At 42.5% G+C, this 12,650-nt stretch overlaps 1 protein-coding gene across 1 annotated transcript in view; it reads left to right on the forward strand.

The window, feature by feature from the left end:
• The window catches only part of SDK1 (sidekick cell adhesion molecule 1), a 2,061,301-nt gene that overhangs the window by 639,283 nt on the left and 1,409,368 nt on the right, over positions 1-12,650 (forward strand). The window lies entirely within an intron of this gene.

A 12,650-nucleotide genomic window follows, 5' to 3' on the forward strand; every position in this document is an offset into this window, starting at 1 on the left:
GTTCTTGAGGGACTATTCTCTAGAATTCTGGCGTAACCATCTTTTTCAGACAAGAAATCATACTAGTTTGGAAGCCTCTAGCATGTGATGCCAGCTATTAGCAAGGCAGTGTCTGTTTGTGGCCGCAATGTAGGCACTAAAAAGTGCATGGTCTGTCCCTATGGCCACGTCCCCTCTCTACCTTGTGACAGCCACGCCTTGTCCCTGTAAATGCTACTTAAATATGAACTATGACAAATAAAGTAAGGATGATTGTCTTTAATGTCCACACTTTACTTTGCCACCTTCTTCGGAGACAGAGTTGTTACTGGTAGACTATAGACTGTCATGGACTCTGCTTCTCATTGCTCCCCCTCAAGTCCACCCTCTTTCTGGTGACTTTGCCCCTTCACTCTCCTCTCCTCCCTTCCATACTCCAAGCCCTAGTGTTTGGGCTCTGGAGTACACTTTTTAATTTCCAATATTGCCTGAAGTTATTAATGTTCTGACTGCTACAGGGACCTTTTATTTTACAGCTGACACGAGTTTCCACTGGTTAACATTTGAATCCCAGTTTTGCCGGCTGCATCTTGCCTGGAATACGAGCACATCTGATCTTTGGCAGCTCGATGCTGCTTGTGTGACCCTTTTAAGTGCTTTGATATTTAGCTAAGACAAGCTGGTGTGGGAACAGCATTAGACCGTCTTTAGAATGTGGCTTCTTTTTTGTGCAGATGCATTAGCAGCTGTTCCTGTCTGCCTCCTGGATACCAATGAATATTTCATTAGGCTGTAAAAAAGGTGTGATAGTACTGTATTAATCATTAGTGCCACATAAGGTTATTATTCATTTGACAAAATGGTCACTTAATACACTTCCCATTTCTTGAATAAAACGTGTCAGATTTTATGTTTTTAATGCTCCCCCTTAGGTGGCCATGTCGGTTGAAGATGCAGTAAATTTTGGTTGATGTTATCCATGTTGATCTGCTTTAAGTACCAAGAAGCTGGTGTGAAGCAGGACCTGCATTGATCCTGGGTCGGAAACAGAAACGAATGTAGTAGCTGGCAGTCAGCCTGTGGCCTTTTGTAGATCATTTGCCAAGTGTGAAATCTTTGCAAGACTCTGGCTTGGAGGACTGTAAATGAGTTACTCAGTGAACCACGGGGCAGCCTTTGCGAGGCGACAAATGTGATGCTGTAGAAGCGGTCTGTTGTTGGGTAGGATGTAGAGCCAAAAAAAAAGAAATGTAACTGTTACTTACTTGAGATTTTGTTTTGAAATGGTAAATTGACTTCTTATTCCTGACTGGAAGTCCCACCATGTTGCTAAGGCTATCTTAGGGCAGCAGAGTGTTCAAAGTTGATTCAGAGCAGAAGCAAACACAGGTGCTCTAATAAAGAGTCCATGTATGAACGGTTCATCTGTGTGGCACTGATGCATGTAGGGTCAGATCAGTGATTATCCATAGATGCAGTTTTTTCCTTTTTGCTTATTCATGTAGCTTGCTTAGCATGATTGTGTGATATATTAATTTCATAACCACCATCTGGGAATGTTTAATTGAACAAAGGACACTGTGGGCAGTAGGCGAGTGCTGATTTCAGGTATCCGCTATCATATCAAACTGCAAATTTAGCCTGCACTCAATCCTGCACCCGAAGAGAACTTTTATAAATGCAGAGGGTGCTCTTTGCTCTAATATTGCTATAGCAATCGCTGATAAAGGAATTAACAGTGTAGGGAGACTTCTGTCATTTTCCTGCCAATAAACTTTCTTCCAGGAATCTCAACTGGTTTGTCAAACAGTTCAGCAGAAGCCTTAGTTTAGTGCTCCGTGAGTTTGCTACATAACTTGTTACCAGGTTAACTAGTAGTAATGCATATGTACAACCATGCTTTCTTGGATTGTTTCCACACAAAACTCTCATTAAATACCTGATGTCACCCGTTCATTAACTCTCCTTTGAGCCTTTGCCACCCACCCTTAATCTCTCCTCCATCCTTCTTCTCTACCTCAACAGAAACAGACTGCTTGTAAAGGTTTGCTCACTACAATCAGCTTTGAACTTGCTCTAGTGAAGAGTTCAGCCACCCTGTTAGGTAGCGCATGGGCAAGAAGACTGCTGAATCAATGCGTGACAGCAAAGTATTTTGGGTTCAAATCACTGATTTTACAAAGTGTTTTCAAATACTACTCTTGTATTTTGTTCACCTCTTAATGATGATCTCTAGTCAGTCAATTGACTTGAAAACCATTACACTTCATGATGTAAATATGTGTTTTCGGTTCATGATCCAACTTAATATTACATGACAAACGGCAGGGTGTGCTGAAATATAATTCTTTATTATGTTAAGGATGATTTTGGCCATCTGTCTTACATAGAGTTTATAATATTTTTGTAAATTGTATTTATAGACATTTCGGAAACAATTGTGAGATATGAAATATATTGAGGCTGAGCCAGGTGCTGTGCCTTCTATCAGGTCACGCATTTCTGTCGGGAGCGTAGGAGTTGGCGATCCTTTGGAAGCTCGATCCAAGTTCGAGCCAAGCTCTGGCTCACCTTGAGGTCCTGGTGGAACCTCGATCCCATAACGAGCCGAGACGGCAGGCGGCTTCTGCCTGCCTTACCTGTACCCAGAATGCAGCATCATGGCTACAGCTGCTAACGTTGGAACTGTAGAACCAAGTTTTAGTCTGGGCCTGGATCAATATCCTGTGACCCTAGGCAAATCACTTCATCTCCCTGGGCTTTTAAAAAATGAATGTGAGCTGGTGTAATCTAACTGGCTGGGGCGGACGACTACTACTGAGAGTGGTGGTGGAGGGGGCAAATGAGTGGGGATGGGTTCAAGGATGGGGTAAAAAAACCAAATAAAATAAAAATAACAAAAATAACTTACCTTGCTTGCAAGTTTATGTCCTAATGTCTCTGGTTTCTATCTTCTGTCCAGACTCCAACCCCCTTAACCAATCCTGGCGCCACTCTTATGCTGTCAACCTGCATGAGAGAAGTGCCATGATTGGAGGGAGCGGCCTGTCTTGGCGCTCCCAATGGCACTGGGGGCATATGCTTGCTCTCAACCCAGCTGACAAAGATAGCTGAGTTCAGAGGTTTAAAGTGCGCATGTCTGGCTGCATGTAGCAATACGGCTGACCAAAGGGACATGCGCACTTTAAACAAGTGCAAAGGCAACCCACCACTCTTCCCTGTTGCTGGCACTTGGATAGCCCCGCCCTGTCCTGACACTCGGTTTGAGACAGAGAATGAAAAATAAAAGGGTAATAAATTAACCTTATCACCATTTTATTTTCACCACATGGGCATTTGTTAACAGTGGGGTGACCCTCCTCCACTATAACGGAGGAGCCGCCCCTGGTAACTGATGCTCACATAAAGCGCACCATTACCTTCAGGTCGAGTTCGCACTACAGTATATAAATATTCACAAAGAGGTAAAAACAAAATGCTTACATAAAAAGAAAATACAAATAGATTCCCAATTTGGTGGCTGATTAGTACAAAGGGAAACTCGAAAACCTGGATAAATCGTGGTTTGCCGCTTCAATTGCGGGATCTTAGGCTCATCATTTAGTTCCCCTTTCTTCTGCTAATAAAGCACTTTCAAATATGTGGGTTCAGAATACCAGTTGCACAAAACCTATTGTGTCTGATTTTATAGACTGTAATGTTGTTCTCTCTAGGTCATGTACAGAGTTTACATGGGAACTGTCCTGCCTCTTCGTGCACTAATGGCTTTTGCTTAAACACTATCATGCAGTGCAGTACTATGATGTGGCGTGTTAATATCAAAGTTTCAGCACGTGAAAGCACTATTTTAAATTTTGAAGAGGCATTGTCAAATTTTACCTATGTTTCTTATATGTTTTACGTAGCAGACCTATTCAGGGCACGGCTCGTGAACGGGCTTTAAGATCCGAGTCAGACCCTTTGTTCGGCTCTGGCGTGGCTCTCCCTGTTAATTTGTAAGCTCGCCTACTTCTTCTGGAGCTATGATCAGTCAACCTTTTGTTGAGACCTTGGCCTCACGCTAATACTCAAAGTACTGGCTTGACAGCGCAGGAGGAACTCATTATAAAGAGCCCAGGTCTGCATAAGAGTGGTGTGCGTGAACACAAGGGAGGTGGTGACTGGGCGTTACACTGCTCAAGGACCATCAGAAGTGGGTATCCTGGGCAATATGTGTCATCTCTTAGGTTGCCCAAAGTGATGGGAAAATTAGTGCCCCTGAATCAATGTGGCTGCATGCTCAGCAGGTGAAAAGTACAACCTTTATAAGTAAAGGAAGTGGCCCCTGGACACAGTGGAATTTCCCACGGCCAGTCAATCTAGGTCGGCTGTATACATTTCCAAAGCATTGGGAAAGGCCTTAAACTTTCCAAAGGCTAATACTGTTTGAGAGTTTGGAAATGGTAGGGTCAGCATCTGCACATGTCTGTGGTATTTACAGGCTTTCAATATTAATGGCAAACAGCAAGTACAGGCAACGCAGAGTAGAGATTAAAATATATTTATTCGTATGCAGTTGATGTGGCACATTTCTTGTGATGCACAGCCAACGAATGTTATGCCCCCTAGTGGTGCTTGGGCATGGAGCTATTTCAAGGCTGCAATTAAGTACATGGTCAACAGAAAAAAATTACGTTATAGTATAAAGTAATGAATAAAGTAATTATTAACAGTTTTTAAATCTGAGCACACTGTGTGATAATCACTCTGTGAAGCCCAAGACGAGTCTAAAAAATAAGAAACCAAATGAATGTGAGGCTTTTTGTGAAAGGTGAGGTAATGTACAATTTGCAGTTTTGGAAAGTAAATTGGCCCACTCCGAGCTAATAATATAAAGCTGTAGCTACACGTAGTCGGCAAGTGAGAGATCGGATTGGTGCGATCAGATACCAAGATAGGCCGGAGGGATGGATCCGATGGGAAACGTCACATTTTCTCACGTTATGAGTCTATTATTAATCTGCGGAGAGCTCTGTCCCAAGTTCTGTAGTGGAGGGGGGCGAGACTACCTTGATTTGTAAAGCTCAAAATAATATAGGCGACTGAGAGCTATGTCTATATTAGTTGCTGTTTCTGATAAAAGTTGGATGGGGCAGCAAGGTTCAATCCGGTCATGAATGTGGGGGCGCAGAGAGATATGGGTTTTACTACACCTGGCTACATAATGTCTGCAGTCTCCTCATTCCGACATCAATGTTATTTTGAGTTCTAGGCAGTGCTTAATTTGTGCTTGTTGTTTCCGGTGCTGAGCACCGGCACTTATTTTTGAAGGCAGGCGCTTATTCTTCTGCCTCAAGCATTTGCTGCGAGCAAAAGCCAAGTTTGGGAAAGACAGAGGAAGAGAAAAATGAAAAAGCGGCACAATGAGGGAAAGCAGAAAGCTGCAGGTGTGAGCTGATGGGGCAGGGAGTGGCTTTAAATGGATTGAAGAGGTCCGAGATGGCTTCGGCTTTACGCTCAGTGCCTCAGTGTTCGCACATTTAATTGCAGCAGCCGCATGTTTAAGAGGAGGCCTTTCGGCACCAGCACCTTTTTATTTACAAATTAAGAACTGGTTCTAGCCATCAAGGTGTGATCTCCTAGAAAGGAAAGTAGCAGAGCCCCCCCCCCCCCTAATCCCACCGCCCCCATGTACACCAGTTAAAAAAAAAAAAAGGCTTTGGGCAAGGATTGACCTGAACTTTCTCCTCGAGTCCCATCAGAGGTTATTCAACCTGCACTACATACACAGGCTCTGCAAAATGGCTGAAAATCAACATGTTGGTGCTTAAAACAACCAACTAACTATGTAGTAGAACATGTACCTTCAGAATGGTGGCCATGTAATATTATTTTGTTTAAATATATGTATTTGTTCTGTATAACAAAGTCTTCAAAGGCTGCTTCTGAGATTCAATGGACTACATTTAAGATGTCATGGGTATGAATAACATTTTGATTACGTTTATGGATACACTGCTATACCTTCCATTCAGCATCATTTGTAAACGATTGTTACTAATTGTGGCGTGCCATGCATCTGTATAGTTCACTCTTAGATGTTTTTCAAGTGTACACTTGTAAAAGGTTGAATGTAAGGTTGAGTGGCACTCTGTTCAAGGTATCTTGAAAACCATTGAAGACTGTATTGAACAAGCTCTATAGAAGAGGCGCCAACAGCATTCTGATTTTCTATATGAATCCGTAAAATTGCATTTCTGTGAAGTTCCTCCTCACAAATCTGCAAATATTGACATCTGTGTGGGTTCTGTTGACAGCGGAGCCCCTGATAAGAGATTTGTTTATAGTGAGCTGAAGAAAGTCTCTTCGAAATAGATAGGAGAAAGTAGCAGGTAATTCAAACTTCACTGTGCATTACAGGGGTGCACCAACATCTTAATTTCTAAACTCCTGTGCTTGTTCTTCTCTCCTTAGCGGTGAGAATTAATTAATTGATCTAGGCAGATATGCAACCTATGGTCAAACGTGTTGTGGATGACATGACACTTTTCTAGCACCTGCTGCAATCTTCAGTTGTTCTAGTCCAGCTTCCGTAGCCTTTGATCAACCTATATGTCTTCTTGGTAATGTTCGATGGCTGCTAGATTCATATTTTACTCTCTTTATCTGCTATGATGGATCTCACTGGTGCAAAAATACTGTTTTAAAGAAATCAGGTTTTAAATTCCATTTCTAATTTGATTCTAAGATTGAGGAATCAAAGGAGCTGGCTGTTCCTAGACTGAAGCTGTCCATGCCCCATTTACCCTGCCCAATAGAAGAAGAATAGTCGGCCACTTTGACGAGGTACAAGAGACCTGGTGCGGGTCGGGTAAGATGATACCTGTGTACACATACACCTCTCACAGGAAGGTCCAAGTGGTTTTCTGGTTGAAGACTTCCAGTGTCAGTTGTGTCCCCTTTCAGCTCAACTTTGCCCTACGATCATTGTGCGAGCCGTGGGAATGCTTCACATCTAGATTTTGGGGAGCTCAAGCCTCAAATCAAGAGCAGTGATGTGAGTCTGGTAACATACTTCATTCAGCTTATTCTGAATCTGTTGTACAATTTCTGCTTTCCAGGAGGCACCCATAAGAGCCTGTCAGCACGACTCGTACAAAGATAGGGACACAGGCAGACAGAGTGAAGGGTTACCTCCACTTGAAGTAAAGTTGATCCTAAAATGATTACATTCATTCAGGTGGTTAACAACCACCTATAGGTGACAGATGGGACCCAATCCCATAGTCCTGTACCTTGCACACCTTTAGTAAGCACTTTATTGAATTACAGAAGAGACTAGGCTACACGTTTCAATCAATTAAGTCGATAGGTTTGGGTCACATAAGCAGTTGTTTGGTTCTCATTTTAATAAGAATGTTTCAAGAGACGTACGAGTTCCACCCTTTATTAGAATATGTAAAATCCAACATAATGTTTCTCCCATGCAGGCCAAACCATTAGACATTTTAGTGTTCAGGAAATGGGGATGCAGGGTTGCGGCAGACAGTGTGCTTCGCCGGTCACATTCAAGTTAAAGTAAATGTTGGTGTGTAAGTTTGAGTTTAACATTTTCAGTGTTTTTGTGTCCTGGCACTGATGTTTGCCAAAGTTTGTTATGCTCCATTGTATTGCTGGCCTTTTCTTTTAGTTTGAAGAAAGACAGATTGCAAATTGTCCAAACCTCTGATCACTTTTTCTTGTATAGTCTTCGCCTCCTAGTGTTCTTCTGTTGTTCTGCTTCAATCATCTTGGTTTATTAGTGAGGTTGTTATGTTATACCAGTTGTCTAAAGTTAGTTTTGTAATGTGACCGAAAATGAGCCAAAAATATGACTATACCGGACTGTCCCCTTAACATAATGTATCAGACCCCAATTTAGGGCCCTATACTTCTGGTGTGTGCCCTTGTGTTGCCATCTTTTGGGTTGCCTTGTGTTGTAGTTATGGTTTCAGTCGTTCAATATTACCGCTTTCAAAAGCTTTGTTGCCAAATGTTCTTTATAGCCTCATCAGCCATAACACTATGAGCCACTCACCTCCACCGTGCATGATTTTTGTCAATATTCAGATACTCACAGATGTGCTTTACTTTGCCTTCATATTGCCATTCACCAAATGGCGACGGAAATAATGACACAAAGTATTACTAATTTTTTTATTTTATCCACCAGTGTGTCAAACCCCTACCTCAGTCCTGTGGTGCAGTGCCAATTATCGCATAGGTTGATGCCATTTGTCTATCCTTGCATTAATTGTACATCGCCAATTGATGCTCAACTTTCCCTTTCATCTCGTTGTTTTGCTTTTGTTGCGATGTACTTTGACCTTTTCCCCTTTTCCTTTCCCTCTACCCCAAAGTACAGCACTGTGTCTGAAGTCTCCCTAAGGACATTCTGTTGGCAGCGCCTTCCCAACTCTGCATCAGCTGTATTTTCAAAAATAAAGTGCTGTCCAAGCAGCCAGAACAATCATTGAATGAAGTCATTATTCTGTAAATGTGACAGTGAAACACCTATATCAACATAATCCTAGCATACGAAAGGTGTTTTTCTTTCTTTGTAGGCAATGTAATCCTGCATTTTAGGTTTTGCAGAGTTGGTAGGCATTCTTGCATCCATGTGTAGAGTAAAAGAACATTTGCAGCTGTGGGAGTTACATATAGATGTATGAGTGGTACCTAATGGTGTTTGAAGAAATGGGACTCCGGGCACCATATGCATTTGTCATCTGTTTGCATTGTGGTGGAGGTTATGTCACACTTGAGGTTCACTGTCAAGGCAGGTTCCTGAGACAATGGGCCATAGACACAGAGATTAATCTCGGCATTTGAGAGCAAGGAGGTGGTTTTTGCAGGCTTGTTTGAACTCCAGGAGGTGGTTGATGGCTCTATGCCCCTCTGGGAGGGCATTATGGGTTCGTAATCCTGGATGAAAGGAACACTTCAGTTTGATTAATGCAGTCCGATTCCGATTAGGCTACAATATTAATCCTCAACTGAGCTTTATCCACAGCTGCACTGAAACAGTCTGTGGCCGTGAACACTGTGTTGTCCTGGTCTCTAGTGACTTGTGCGGGGCTTTTGAGACCCCTTATGACTCAGTTTATCTAAGCAGATGATCTGCAGGTGAACCAACATCCTGCTCGGCGTCGAGTTCTTACACATTGTCCACAAAGGTGCTGCTCAAACTAGACATCTGTGTTACCCTGCAAGGCCTATCGCTCTCCTTTATTCACTTCAGCATACGCACTAAGGTTCAGCCACTTTATACTGAAGATACGTTGACATGTAATCAGTTTATGGCAACTGCTACCACTTAGATGTACCAAAACAAACTCTTTTCCTGGCTCTAGCAGTGCCACATCAGCACTTGGACAAAGGAAGCAAGAACACACGACTATAGGGAACCAGGGTTCTTACGGGTGCACATGGTCATTGCATAAGAAATAGCATAACAGAGTAAGTAGGCCAACACCAACTCAATTCTTTCACCTTTTTCAGTTTGGAACAGCTTCTTTTTAGAGGAAATTGCACTTTATATTATATATATTCCTTGCCAATGCTAGATGTCTGAATAGTTCTGCGGTTTGGGCTCCCTACCAGGACTTTTGCTGTTGGAACTTTCTGAAACTCATTCAGTAAACACCAGCTGATTGCTATCCATCGAGTCCACTAAAATGTGTGTTAGAAGTTCATTTAGCAGATAAAGTAGGAAAGGTAGTACATATAGTTGTGGCACAAGCAGTAAATTGAGTACTACCTGTAGTAAGAGTTGCATTTTTGGTAGTGGTACTACCGGCGGTAGGAGTGGTACTAGTGAGATTAGCAGTAAAAATGGTAGCAACAGTAAAAATAAAAGTAATAGTTCATGGTGAACTACTACTAGTAGTAAGGCCTGCAGTAGTAGTTGTAATAAACATAGTACCGATTATAGGCATGGTAGTAATAGTTCTTGTGTAGTACTACGAATAGTGTTGGTACTGATAGCAGTCTTTGCAATATGCATGTTAGTTTTTAGTATTCTTAAGTACTACTGGTAAAGTAGTACTGATAGTATCAGTGGACACAGTATCAACGGCAAAGCAAGTACCAAAACAAAAGGGGGTCACTAGAAAGTATAACAGGACTATATTAAAGTGAGTGAAAAAATCCATACTCGTCTTTGTATTAATGAAATACTATGTAAAATTTCCCATGCTTCATTTTAAAAGTGGGGGAAATGGAAGTCAATCAAATTAGCTGTAATTAAAAGGCCTTATAATGTTAATGTTCCCTATAGATGACACGGTAATGGGCGAATTGGACCTGATGAGGTCAACATTAGGTGAATTTGGACTCTGGAATAACGTAGAACCCCCAGCGTCTCAATCTTTGGGTTTCCTTAGGCTGCATGTTTGTGTTACATGCTGGATGGGACTGACCTATGTGGCAATCTAGCAGTGCCGGAGGGCTGTTCTGACAGGTCATCATGTGGGCCTGTTTTTTGGCTACTTGTGGGCCTGTTTTATGGTCCGGTGGGCAGGTTTTTACTGTTCATTTCTCTGATATTGCCACACCCACTGCCTGCTCAAACTCAGATCTGTGCAGCCCTCCATACCTTGCAAAACGTTTACATTGCGTGTCTTTACAAGTTCAAAAGCCCCAGTTTGCAGAATGCTAGCCACTTTTTCAGCTCTCTGATGCGCTAATGTGGGCCACTTTGATTTTGCTCTTTCAGATCATCACCAAAATGTCTTTATTGCGGGTTTTTACATAGAAACCATAAACAATCTATACACAACCTTGTATCATTCAATCCAATTAAAAAGACATCCACAGTGTTTTTGGACGGCACCACTAAAGAGCAAGCAACACAAATGATAGGTTCATTTGATAACATTTGAAAGGATGCCAGGGCCAGCCTGACCTGAGTAACACTCAAACCTCTTAGCGGTAAAATATACTTGTTACGCAATACTACATGGAACTCACATAATATTACAAAGTGTCCTGGTCACAAAGTGAATCACGGCTGCTGGGGCCACAACACGTGCCCCTTCCCTACCCTCTAGGACCAGGAAGTAAACAACGTACCTGGTTTCCCCTGAAACTTGTTCTTAAAAAGCGATGGTTCGTGTTTGCCTCCATGGTTAGGTGTGATTTGATAAACAGGGAGGTTTTTAGTGAGGGGTAAGCACGTCCAGGTTTGTGCAGTTCCTTGGTTTCTCTTATGTCCTGTTAATGAGACAGGAAGTTAATTTTGGTCCACCTCAGACCAGAATCAGCAATAAGCTCCAGAAAATCAGAAAGTTCCTGACGTCATAGAGCTGTTAAAACCAATATTATATATTTCAACCAAGGAATTCCTCTTGCTTCCCCTCAAGGTGTATGCAGTCGCTCTGCTCAGAACTGCACAATTTAGCTGTTTCCATTTTGCGCCAAATTGTAATACATCTAAGCAAAAGGCCATGGGGCAAGTGCACCTGAACCCCAGCCCATATCTTGCTCTCCATGCGCTATATTCAACGTCACACCCTGGGGCAGGGACAAGAAGCATCTTATAAAATTATCTCAACAGTTTGCAGGGTTAGATGTGTCCACATAACACCTTGGGTCGCTTCCATAAGAAGCGGCGAGAAACATTTGGCCACGTAAATCTTTGCCATACCTTTAATTGGCTTCTTTCCCAGTCTCGAGGCAATGTTGAATACTGAGTGGACAGACACCTGGCAGACGTGTTTTTTGGCTGCTGAAAGCTGGGACCAAGTGCAGGTGCAAGAAAACAAAAGTCACAGATAGTAGAACGACCAAAACCCCTATTATCTCACACCCCTGTGCATGATTCCTTCTTGACTCTTTGCATCTAGGACCTGCAATCATGATGTGGGATTGACAGAAATTGCTGCAAAGGTCTAAAAAGTCCATGAAAGACACAAGAGAGTCAAGTAGGTGTTGAAGTTCTAGTGCAGCCTTGGCTAATAGGGCCGCATCATCTGTATGAAGTGGTGCCAATGTCGGTCCAACTCCTACACTGGCTTATCATTACGCTGTTTAGGTCACCTTTCTCGCCTCTTGTCTCATTATGTGCTCCTCAGTGCCGCCTGTAAGTCTGAAACTCCATCTTTCAGTTTGGCTTACGGGCACAATATTGTGTTAAAGCTAGCTAGTGCATTAGGATGGGTGACAAATGTGAGTGGCAGTAAAAGGGGTGTGGCCAAGGGGCGTGCCTAAGAAACCTCCCCAAGAGATGTGGCCATTGTGACTGTGATCTAAAACAGAATCCTGTGCATCACAACATGATGTGAGACAGAGTCCTATGCGTGTCAACTTTTTTCATAAATAGAGTTACTGGGTAAAGAATACCTGGGCTGAGTTGTAAATATAACTGTAGTTGGCAAGTTATTTAAAAACAATATCCTGGGTCATATACTACAACATAATTGACTAGATAAATTAAAAAGAAAGCGGCATAGGGACTGCCTTGTATCGAAATCCTTGGAGAATGAAGTGTACAAATGGGCTAACTAGGCCATCCCATTGGAAGAGATATCTATCTTAGACCATGGCTCACCAATGATAAACAAAATATACACCATGCCGCGTTGCCACGTGTCACAAAGGGGCCATCTGGCGCAATTGTGTTTCTACTCTGGTATGTGAGGCAGATAGATAGT

The sequence above is a fragment of the Pleurodeles waltl genome, chromosome 10 (assembly GCF_031143425.1).
Source record: "Pleurodeles waltl isolate 20211129_DDA chromosome 10, aPleWal1.hap1.20221129, whole genome shotgun sequence".
Taxonomy (NCBI): domain Eukaryota; kingdom Metazoa; phylum Chordata; class Amphibia; order Caudata; family Salamandridae; genus Pleurodeles; species Pleurodeles waltl.